Source organism: Mus musculus, chromosome 12 (assembly GCF_000001635.26).
Source record: "Mus musculus strain C57BL/6J chromosome 12, GRCm38.p6 C57BL/6J".
In the NCBI taxonomy this organism is placed as follows: Eukaryota; Metazoa; Chordata; class Mammalia; order Rodentia; family Muridae; genus Mus; species Mus musculus.
Genome location: NC_000078.6, coordinates 29,024,443 through 29,036,849, shown reverse-complemented (window position 1 = coordinate 29,036,849; position 12,407 = coordinate 29,024,443). Strand labels below are relative to the sequence as shown.

Below are 12,407 nucleotides of genomic sequence, written 5' to 3'. Positions count from 1 at the left end.
GCCTAGTCGGCCATCACTGGGAAGAGAGGCCCCTGGGTATTGCAAACTTTATATGCCCCAATAAAGGGGAATGCCAGGGTCAAGAAGCGGGAGTGGGTAGGTAGGGGAGCAGGGCAGAGGGAGGGTATAGGGAACTTTCGGGATAGCATTTGAAATGTATATAAAGAAAATACCTAATAAAAGAGAAAGAAAGAAAGAATTATTTTCACTAAAAAAAAATAAAACAACAGATTGAAAATGAAAGGTGAACAACAGAGATAAAAGTTAACGAAATGTATTAGCATTTTTGTAGTTAGAAAATAAAAATTTAAATTTGAATTTGGTCATTCTAATGGTGAAAGCAATAAATAAAGAAGAATCTCTTAGTTCAGTACCAGGAAAAAAAAGAAAAAGAAAGAAAGAAAGAAAGAAAGAAAGAAAGAAAGAAAGAGAGAGAGAGAGAGAGAGAGAGAGAGAGAGAGAAAGAAAAGAAAGAAAGAAAGAAAGAAAGAAAGAAAGAAAGAAAAGAAAGAAAAGAAAAGAAAGAAAGAAAGAAAGAAAGAAAGAAAGAAAGAAAGAAAGAAAGAAAGAAAGAAGGAAATGGCGTTTTAAACATGTCATATTCCCAGAAGTTCTTGGTGTGCAGATTGTGTGTCATAGTAGATACTGATCCATTCCATTTTGGAATCTCTATGACTTCATAGAGGTGGGACTGAGGATTCTCCCAAAGTGCTTTGGGTCCTTCTTCCTGTGATGAAATGTCTATTCCAGAAGTTCTGATTTGCACCAACATTGTGCTTATAGGGAGCTGAACACACACACACACACACACACACACACACACACGAGAGAGAGAGAGACAGAGACAGAGAGAGACAGAGAGAGACAGAGAGAGACAGAGACAGAGAGACAGAGAGAGAGAGAGACAGAGAGAGACAGAGACAGAGAGACAGAGAGACAGAGAGAGAATAATGTATAGCAATGAGCTAGAAGCACAAGGTTTGGGGGAAGGGGCAGGAGTTGAGCCATGGCTTCTCTGTGTAGCCTTGGCCATCTTGGAACTTACTGTATAGCCAAGGCTAGCTTCAAACTCAGAGATCCCTCTGCCTCTGCCTCTGCCTCCAGACTGCTGGGATTAAAGACGTGTGGCACCACTGCCTGGCAAAAAGTCATTTTTTTAAAGATGTAAATTATTCAGAAAGAAAGTTGAAAAGGAGAATAATAGAGTACAAACATTAAGATCCCAAAGGTCATGGTTTAAGGAAGCAAACGCATTTGACAATCTCCTTGGAGACAAGATGTATAAAACCTGACCATGCTATAAAGAGCTCGGTGATACAGATGCAGATCTTCACAACCTGAGATCACAGAGCAGCCTCTTCCATGTGACTCAGGGGTGGGATGAGGTGGGGGGGAGTTACCACTGGGAGATAGATGTCAGCCCAGTCAGCCAAGCTTAGCTGTGAGAGAGTCTGGAGTGTCTGGAATGTTAGCTGAGGGGGACAGGGACAGGTGCTCACTGTCAGCTAATCCAGCCAATTTGAGATCTTCTGAGTTCATCAAGAGACCCTGGCTTGTTTACAGTCATGCCACCTTGATTGTGAAGTCTCCTCTGATCTCAGAAGTTAATCAGGGTCAGGCCTGGTTAGTATTTGCATGAGAGATGTTGCAAGAAAAGAAAGAAGTAAGAGCACAAAGACCAGACTCTCTAGAACTCTGTGGGCTTTAAATGCCTAGAAGAGGATGGTTCTTACAGACAGAAAGGAGCTAGAGAAAGCCAAGAGCTGAGGGAGGTGAGGAGTGCTAGCTCAAAGTCAATGAGGAGGTAAAACTGCTCTGAATGCATAAAATGGTGGTTATTCAACCTAGCCCACCAGAAACACCGATGTGCATCCTTTAAATCATGTTAAAATGGTGAACTTTGTTACATAATTTCCAAAAAAAATTAAACCTAAGAGAATGCATTTGGTTATGGATTGAGGGTCACAATACATGAGAGATGCTTAACTTTCTCAAATCAATAGACTCAGTGTAAGCTGAGGTCTTTAAGAACATTACAAAGTCCCACGTTTTAGACCTGATACAACGCATCATGAATCTCAAGTAGGTTTGGTGTGAGGATAAGCAAACTGACCAGAGAAGCAGAACCAAAGCCCACCCATATCACATGCCTGGGCTGTTCATAAAGCTAGAATTATGATATGAGAGAACAGTGGTTCTTAACCTATGAGTCCTACCCCCCCACAGGGGTCGTATACTAGACATCCTCCATATCAGATACTTACATTACGACCCATAACAGTAGCACAATTGCAGTTATGAAGCAGAAGCAAAAATAAATTACAGTTGGGGGGCCACCACAACATAAGGACTGTGTTAAAGGGGTATAGCATTAGGAAGGTTGAGAACCACTGTGATAGAAGAATAACAATAATTCCATGAACTCATGACCAAACTCTAGTATCTATTGCATCAAGATTCACTGATTCTGTATGTGCATCGAGCCCTCTCTCATACCATGCACACACGATGGGCTCTATATGGACTGTAGACCTAACTGACAAACAGCAAAGCATCTGCCTTGGGAGACTCCTTCCCTCTGCAGAGTCCTCAAACCAATGTAAAACAACATGAAACCCAGACCAAAATATGAGCTCTATCTCATGAAAATGAACTTCTGCACAGGCAGAAGTTATGGGGTAATAGAAAGAGGCAAGACACAGAGACATTTGCTGTACAAATACCACAAATGGACCTGTATCCATCTCATAACTCCAAAATATTAACTCTTTAAATGAAGCCCTAGGAAACAGACATGAGCACAGTCTTAAGTGAGAACTATGTGGAAAGTTCACTAAGGGGCTGAGACATAACTCAGTCGTTAAGAGCAAGATGAACAGATCCCAGTTCCCAGCACTCACATCAGGCAGCTCACAATAATCTGTAACACCAGTTCCAGGGCATCTGACACCCTTGTCTGGCCTCTGAGGGTGCTGCACTAACATGTAGAAACCCACACAAACTCATAATAGCAAAAATAATAAAGATAAAAATCTTCTTAAAAGTGCATTGATCTGCTGACAGGAGCCTGATAGAGCTGTCTCCTGAGAGGCTCTGCCAGAGACTGACATATACAGAGGCAGATGCTCGCAGCCAACCATTGAACTGATCACGGGGTCCCCAGTGGAGGAGTTAAACAAAGGACTAAAGGAGCTGAAGGGTTTGCAGCCCCATAGGAGAAACAACAATAACAACTAACCAGAGCTCCCAGGATCTAAACCACCAACCAAGGAGTACACATGGAGAGACCCATGGCTCCTGCCGTATATGTAGCAAAGGATGGCCTTGTTGGGCAACAATGGGAGAAGAGGACCTTGGTCCCGTGAAGGCTTGATGCCTCAGTGTAGGGGAATTCGAGGGCAGGGAGGCAGGAATAAGTGGGTGGGTGAGGGTACACCCTCATAGAAGCAGGGAGAGGGGGGATGGGATAGGAAATTTCAAAAGGAGGAAATCAGGAAAGTGGATAATACTTGAGATGTAAATAAATAAAATATCCAATAAAAAAAAGTACATTGATCACATGAAAAGCTAGCCAGCATCCCTATCTACCCTTCATGAAACACAAATTAGAATTACATTGTGTAGTGCTTCACTCTCGTTTGAATGGCTAATGTGAATGAAGTCCATGTGAAAAACTGTGCATAGGAGCTGAAGTGGGGAATCTGACAAACACCCATAATCTCAGCATCCAAAAGGCTGAAGGAAGATGATTTCAAGTTCAAGGAAGCTAGGTGTACAACAGGACCTACATCCAAGCAATAATGTATAGTAGCCAGAAGTTTCATAAACTTTTGATACAAAGGCAAATTAGAGAGCCAGCCCTCCATGCATGCTCACCAAGCATGTCAGGGCCACTCCCAGACACTCACCCCACACAGACATGCATTTCAGCATGCACAAAAGGACAATGCACCAGCTTTTCACAACAACCTCATTATAACATCCAAAACCAACAAGCTCATTGACAGTAGAACACATAAGTAAGTCATATCATATTCAAATCATAGATTCTATACAGGAATGAGAAAAGAAGACCATAGTGACACAGAGGCTCTCACAGACAGGACTATGAGGGGAGGAAGACATACAGGCAGACACAGGAGTATTCATTCATCTCACAACAGGCAAGTCTAGTCTCCAGTGTCCCACTCTAGAGTGGGAACTGACTAGTGGGATCATGGAGGAGGCTGTAGGCACTGTCAGCTCTTTAAGGTTTCACTTGAGCCATGCACAAGGCTACAATCATGTTGTTAAAGAGGTTATTAATAATTGGCCTATTCTGTGACCATTTGTGCTTTGTTTGTTTGTTTGTTTTTAACCTTTACCATGCAAAGTTTGTGTAGGAAGGGGCTTAACTTTCGCTGGGAAAATGATAATGTCTCTTTCCAAACACCTCCTCCTCCAGCCTTCCCAGACTGATGTAACAGACCACCTTGGTGATATGGAAGCAACAGAGAGTTGTTTATCATATTCTGGAGGTTGGAAGTCCAAGGTCAAGGCTCTGGCCAGTTTGGCATCCAGTAATGGCATCTGACATCATAGAAGGTATCTCCTCAGCATCCATACCTTATAGAATGGTGAGGCAGGATGTTGGAGTTTCTTTTCTAAGGACACCAGTCTCATCATGAGACCATTACTTTCACAACCTCATCGCCTCCTGAAATGCCAGGATCCTACATGTGTATTTGGGGGTCCATGCTGTGTCCCTCCACTTCACAAGGTAACAGTGATTGACACAGGGTGAGGCAGGGTTTGACAGTGTAGAATATTTGCTACGCATTTTTAAACTACGCTTTCTATGTGTATTTTTCATAAAGATTTAAGTTATATCAGTGATTTTAAATAAAACTTAAAGAGATCTGATAGTTAAAGTGAAAAGGCCTGAAGGAATCTGCATATATAACAACTCTTAATATCTTCACTGAAAGCTCATGGAAGAAGCTAAACACAACAGCCTGCCAAGCTTGGTCCACTCAGGAGCCATCTGATCTCCCCAGGCCAAGTTAGAAAGTCTGGAGTGGGTTTCTAGAGCACATGGCCTCTCTCCCCACTGTGTATCTCACAGTGGTCCTCTAATTGCTGAGTGTGGCTGGCTAGACACATAATAGCAAAGAGCATCATAATAGAGGAGCAGCATCCTGGGAGCCCACCACATATCATTAGCACTGTGGGAGAGAGGTGTTCAGATCCTCGGGTCTTCCAGCATCTCCTGGAGGTTCCTGGATGTTTTGAACATGAGCAGGCCTTCCCAAGGTCTTCTGGGTGCTTTGTGGAAGCATGACTGTCCCCTGCAGAGTGCAGGTGGCATGGAGAGAGAGAGAGAGAGAGAGAGAGAGAGAGAGAGAGAGAGAGAGAGAGAGAGAGAGAGAGAGAGAGAGAGAGAGAGAGACTCTCTTCCATCACATCCAAAGCTGGCTTGTTCAGTGGAAAGGAAAAACATCCCAAATCTGGAATTTGAAAATGTACAAATTTGAAGAGATGAGACAGGCAAAGGGACACTCAGCTGGCTCGGACGTGTGTGATAGAAGTGGAGGGCAGATCTGTGCTTTGGGGTGATCCCTCCCAGGGCACCCTTGCAGTCCTCAGCCATGCTCACTGCCTTCTTCATGAGAGGCTTTCAGACTGCTTTTCCAGGGTTTGTTTGACACAGCCTTACAGGCTCATGAGGACCAGCTGCTCTGCTCAGATGTCCTCTGATGGCTGAGAACTACCACACAGGAGATTTCTAAGCCAATGCCATCATTACTGATAATTACTGGTGTGTCTCATCGTAGCCACTGTTAGCTCAGAGTTCAAAGCTCGTTTTTGAATGCTTTACTTCTCTCTTTTGTATAGTGGTTTTATTTCCCATCATAGCTTCAGAGAAGAGGGATGAGAAGAGGCCAGCACGTCTCCAAATCACACTAAACAAGACCTAACCCAGAATCTCAGTGTGCTATGGGCATGAAGCTGGAGCCAGGTACCTAATGTGGGCATGTAACTATTATTGATACATATCAAAAGCACACACCTGCCCTTTCCTTGGTATTTTTATTATTCATATTGATGGGAGCAAGTATGATAACCCAACACATGCATTCAATCAGGGTTAAATCCATTTCCTTATACACTTTTAATTTTGACTAATATGTAACAGTCATACACATTTTGACATAAATTATGTCACCTCATGATCAGTTTGAATCTTCTGGTGTGTGCTGGCCCCAACTATAAGTATATCCTGACTTTACATATTCCTAACTATGTGGCATTACCATCCCAACATGGGAGTATAGAAAAACTGAGCTCAGCATGATATGGACCTTTTACCATAGCATACACACACACACACACACACACACACACACACACACCCACCACACAACTATCCCTGACACCATCAGATCAGCAGTCCAGGGCCATTCATATCATCCCACTGACCCCAAGAGACAAGCACAAGACCAACCCAAGCAGAAGTGCTATACAACTATAACAATTTAACAAAGCACATTGGCAAAAATATTTTTAAAAAAACCAAAAAACAAAAAAACATGGCAAATGTCAATGAGAGAAGAAAAAACATGCATTCACATCTGGCTGCCTCACACACTCCCTCTCTGATCTTGTGCTAAGGGTTGACACCTGCCGAGAAGGACAGGGTGGAAGCAGGTGTGTAGAGGTGATTGAGCCAGCTCCTGCATGTGCAAAGTGTGACCCTAGGGGTTGACACATGGCCTTCTTGTACTTTTGTTATTCCATGACAGGTTGCCTACCTCTCTCTTTGGGTATATTTCCACAGTTAACATACCAATGCCCAGTTAAGGACATCAGATATATACTTGAATATAGTGTGTGTGTGTGTGTGTGTGTGTGTGTGTGTGTGTGTGTGTGTGTGTGTGTGTTTGTGTGTGTGTGTGTGTAATTGCAGAATTATCTAAAGCTATATAAAAGGGAAGAAGACCAAACACAAAAACTGCATCCTCTAGAGCTGGTGGGGGAGGGCCATGTGCCCTACCCCTGGAAGCCAAGCTCCAAGCTTTGACCTGGCCACATGGACTGGATCTTCCTTTGTGACTCTCTGAAACCGTGGAGAGAAATGCTGGCATGTGTTGGGGCAGCAAGCGTCAGCATCCCTGGCGGACAGGTCCAGCTGTGTGGCCTCATATGCCCCACAGCATCTGCTGCTTCCACTCATCTCCTGTTGCTTTGTGGCTCCCCCACGTCATGCTAATGAGTTTCCTCTCCGCTTAATTCATACAGTGTTGATTTGTGCCTCTTGCAATCAAGACACTTTGTCCAGCAGACATTTAAAGAACCCACAGAAAAAAATGACGGGAGTCAGGCTACATCATTCTCGTGCTGTGTACCCACAGAGAAATCTTAGCCTCTCTGGATTTTAGATCTCCTGGCTGAAAAACAATGAATTATTAAGTTCTTTGTACTTTCCTACCATCTCCTAAATTATGGTATGGTGATGAAACTGACAGGTTGTGTGGTAAAAGCCCTAGAGACAGAATGTGAAGGAAAAGTATAAAACACTGAGTTCATGGTGCTCAGGATGGTGTGGGATGCACTGGGCCACATCCCAACACTGCAATCTATCCTGGTTCTCTTGGTGCTGTGTGGTACCCCAGCTGGCCTGGCATTCATTGCTGCCTGGAATGGCCTTGAACATGGAATCCTCTTCTTCAGCCTACAGAGGAGTCAGGATCACAGACCTGTGCTAGAAGGTTCAGATAGAACAATGATGTACGGGACTGTAGGTGTGGATGTGGGAGGGGTGGGGGGGTGAATGTAGGGTGTATGGATGTGTGAGTATGGATGTGGGGGTGTGGGTGGTGGGTCGAGTTGTACACAATGCACACATGGAGGTCAGTTCTAGTGTCCAGTGTGTGTACATCAGTTCTCAGGTTCCCCTATCTTCTGTTTGAGTCTGTGCCGCCTGTTAGTTCAGAACTTTGCCAGTCTAAGAGCTTTCAGGGCCTTACCTGTCTCTGCCTCCCTCGCTGTTGCTAAGGTTACAGGTATGCACTTCCATGCCCAGTTTTGCGTTTGTAAAACATGAGTACTGGAAATCTGAACTCAGGTCCTCATGGCTGTGAGACAAGGTCTTTATGACTAATCTCTCTCTGGTCCCCAGCCCTGATGTTTTTATTCTGCCTTACCAGAACCCATGAGGTGATCTGGGTTCCTTCCTAGGAGACGCTGCGTTTTTTTCCTCTGAAGTTGGGGGTGTAAATGAGGGAGGTGAATGTGAGCGTATCTCATTGTGCACAGGTATGAAATTCTCAAGAACAAAGAAAAATTACACTAGCAAATAGCTAGAGGGTAAAAAGGGGAACTTAAAAAAAAAAAAACAGAGCTTTTAATGTGACTGTACCTCCAACCTTGACTAAGGAACCAAGACACGACGAGGTTAATTCACTTGCCCAAGGTTGCCTGACTCCTGACTGGCAGATCGTCACTTGAGACCCAAATCTTCTGTCTGCAAATGCAGAGGCCTTTGTGACATCTGACTGTCCCTCAGCCAGGTCCTCTGCAGCAGAATCCAGTACATCTCTTCTCTTGCTGAAGGCTGCAGTCAGGCATGACTAGCCTCCATGCTCCATTCTGGTATTGTTCTTACAAGGCCTAGGGTCTCATTTGTTTTCATTGTTTTTCTTTCAAATCACAGTACAGTCCCTTTTGAACAATGCTCTGCTTAATCTACCTGGATTAAAAAGGAGCTAAAACCAATATTTCCTTTCTGATTTCATACAACCTATTTTATCCATTTTAACAAGAGATTAGGTCATAAAAAAAAGGCATGTAAATCCACAAAACAAACAATGTCGCTTTCCGTTGGACTCTAGACAAATAACCTGAAAATAATCCTGACAAGATTGTGTTTGCACAACCAAAAAAGCTCCAAGAAAGAAAGAAAGAAGGAAGCGACAGCCACGAGGCAGCCTCACTCCTGCTGCCTCTCATGTTGGGGCATCTAGGACTTCTCTTCCCAGGTCAAAGTTAAATGAATCCATCAGTGGAGCCTATAATTAGCATGAGTGGCTCATTCTGAGGTCTCCCCTGTGCCTGCTTGTGGCATCCTCAGCATGAATGGGTGCATTAGGAAGGCACACATTCACTGGGAGTGAACACTCGTGTGAGCAAGGAAGGTGACTGGTGTCACCATCTCTCTTGCAATGTAGCAAAGTGATTTTTCATGGGAGCATCTATGGGATGCTCTATGAGAGCACTCCTTCATGCAGATGTGCCTGGACTGCATGCATCGAGCAAGGATCATCCCAGTCAGAGAAGATCCAACCTCTGGATCCGCTCCAACTGGAGAAATCAGGAGGTCACTGGTGATAGAACCATGACATTCCGTATACTCGTAACCCAAATACAGAGAACTCACTTCTAAAGCAAAGCATAAACCGTCTGATTTGTAGCCCTCTAATAAGGAATGCAGCTATATACAAGAAAGGCACACATGCAGCCATGCAGGTGTTACATTTACATGATGAATAAGAGAATAATAGTTGTGGTAGTTTGAATATGCTTGGCCTAGGGAGTGGCTCTACTTGGAGGTGTGGCCTTGTTGGAGTAGGCGTGGCCTTGTTGGAGGAAGTGTGCCACTGTGGGCCTCCAGATGAAGATGCAGAGCTCTCAGCTCCTCCTGCATCATGTCTGCCTGGATGCTGCCATGTGATGATAATGGACTGAATTTCTTAACCTGTAAGCCAGCCCCAATTAAATGTTGTCCTTATAAGAGTTGCCTTTGTGATGGACCATGTAGAGACTGCCATATCCAGGGATCCACCCCATAATCAGCATCCAAACGCTGACACCATTGCATACACTAGCAAGATTTTATTGAAAGGACGCAGATGTAGCTGTCTCTTGTGAGACTATGCCAGGGCCCAGCAAACACAGAAGTGGATGCTCACAGTCAGCTAATGGATGGATCATAGGGCTCCCAATGGAGGAGCTAGAGAAAGTAGCCAAGGAGCTAAAGGGATCTGCAACCCTATAGGTGGAACAACATTATGAGCTAACCAGTACCCCGGAGCTCTTGACTCTAGCTGCATATATATCAAAAGATGGCCTAGTCGGCCATCACTGGAAAGAGAGGCCCATTGGACTTGCAAACTTTATATGCCCCAGTACAGGGGAACACCAGGGCCAAAAAGGGGGAGTGGGTGGGCAGGGGAGTGGGGGTGGGTGGATATGGGGGACTTTTGGTATAGCATTGGAAATGTAAATGAGTTAAATACCTAATAAAAAATGGAAAAAAAAAAAGAAAAAAAAAAAGAGTTGCCTTTGTTATGGTGTTTCTTGGTGGAAGTAAAATTCTAAGACAATAAAGACAACATTAAGACAATAGTACTCTGCTTTTTGACTTAACTGTGCATAGTGGCAACATGTATGTAGAGTTTATGATCAGTGTAAACTAGACCCACCTGAATGCATGTCTTTTAAAGTTTGAATACAAAAATACAAGATAGTTTCCTGTCCAAGCCATTGACAGGTCAAGTCAAAACCCATCTTATGTACATGAGTGAATAGTATTTCCCTCTACATAAAATACTTCCATTTGCCTGTTCAGCCATTATGTTGAAGAGATCATGTCAGATACAGAGGCCATAGCTCTGCCTTGGGAAGCATCCTGTGCTGAGATGTTATGGGTGTTGCTCAGGACCTTGGGAACTGGTAGAAGAGGGGCTGAGATGAAGGGATGCTGAGGAAGGACGGACAATTGCAAGGCAAAGACTAACTCCAAAAATAATATTATCTTCAATGGAACTCACATTGAAGAGAAGAGGGTGGACTTGAGTGATGCCTTTGAGGCTTCTAACAGTACTTTGGAAATGAAAGAAAAATATTCTGAATCAAAAATGACTTGAGCTAAGGATATGGCTCAGTTGGTTTCATGCTTGCCTAGCAAGCATGAAGCCCTGGGTTCCAACTCCAACATCATATAAACAGGGCATCATAGTAAAAGCTTCTAATACTAGCCTTCAAGAAATGTGGCCAGGATGCCTTAGTTTATTTTCTTACTGCTGTGATAGAAATATACTGATAGATTCCCAGGTCGGCCAGTCTCTGGATGGTCATTCATTCCGTCTCTGCTCTGAACTTTGTCTCCGTAACTCCTCCCATGGGTATTTTGTTCCCCCCTTCTAAGAAGGATCAAAGTATCCACACTTTGGTCTTTCCTATTCTTGAGTTTCATGTGCTTTGCAAATCCATCCCATAAACAAGCACTAAACCCAGACAAAATTGCAGATGCCAACAAGAGCTTGCTGACAGGAGCCTGATAAAGCTGTCTCCTGAAAGGCTATGCCAGTGCACGACAAATACAGAAGTGGATGCTCACAGCCATCCATTGGATGGAGCACAGTGTCCCCAATGAAGGAGCTAAAGAAAGTACCCAAAAAGCTGAAGGGGTTTGCATCCCCATAGGAAGAACAACAATATGAACTAACCAGTAACCCCAGAGCTCCCTGGGACTAAATCACCAACCAAAGAAAACACATGGTGGAACTCATGGGTCTAGCAGCATATGTAGCAGAGGATGACCTAGCCAGCCATCAATTGGAGGAGAGGCCCTTGGTCCTATGAAGGTTCTATGCCCCAGAACAGGGGAATGCCAGGGCCAGGAAGCTGGAGTAGGTGGGTTGGGGAGCAGGGGGAGGAGGGAGGGGATAGGGGATTTTCAGAGGGAAAACTAGGAAAGGGGTTAACATTTGAAATGTAAATAAAGGAAATATCTAATAAAAAAAAGAAAACAAAAAAATGAAATACACTGATAAAAGCAATCTAAGGGAGGGCTTATCTTGGGTCACAGTTCAAGTTACAGTCCACCACAGCAGGGAAGTGAAGGCAGCAGAGACTTGAAGCAACTGTTAGATTCCATCCACAGTCAAGTAGCAGTGAATGGATGACAGAGGGAGGGAGGAGGGAGGGAGGAGGGAGGGATGAATGTTGTACCTTGGCTCTTTTCTCCATTTCACAGACGCTAAGATCCCCTGCCACCTACATATAAGATGGGTCTTCCCACATCAACTAATGTAGTCAAAATCATATCCTTGCTCAGAGGTCCTTGTCCCAGATGATTCTAGATTCTGTGAGGTAGACAATTAACACTAACTGTCACACAGAAGGATGAGAAGTTCAAGGTCACACTCAGCTACATATTAAAAAAAAAACCCAGCAAATTGGATAAGGGGAAAAGGTATTTTACATTTTCATATATAATTTCCCATGATGCTGACCAGATGTGACAAATGTTCACATATTTGTCAATTGTCTCATTTAAACAATTTTTCAGACACACTATCGGTTACATTTTACCCCTGACCTAGCAAAAGCTCATTGTTGTGTATATTTGTGAGACATTAGAAGTT

The 12,407-nt window shown here is 43.8% G+C and overlaps 1 long non-coding RNA gene across 1 annotated transcript in view; it reads right to left on the bottom strand.

The window, feature by feature from the left end:
* Gm31508 (predicted gene, 31508) overlaps window positions 1-12,407 on the bottom strand; it is a 131,646-nt gene that overhangs the window by 5,025 nt on the left and 114,214 nt on the right. The window lies entirely within an intron of this gene.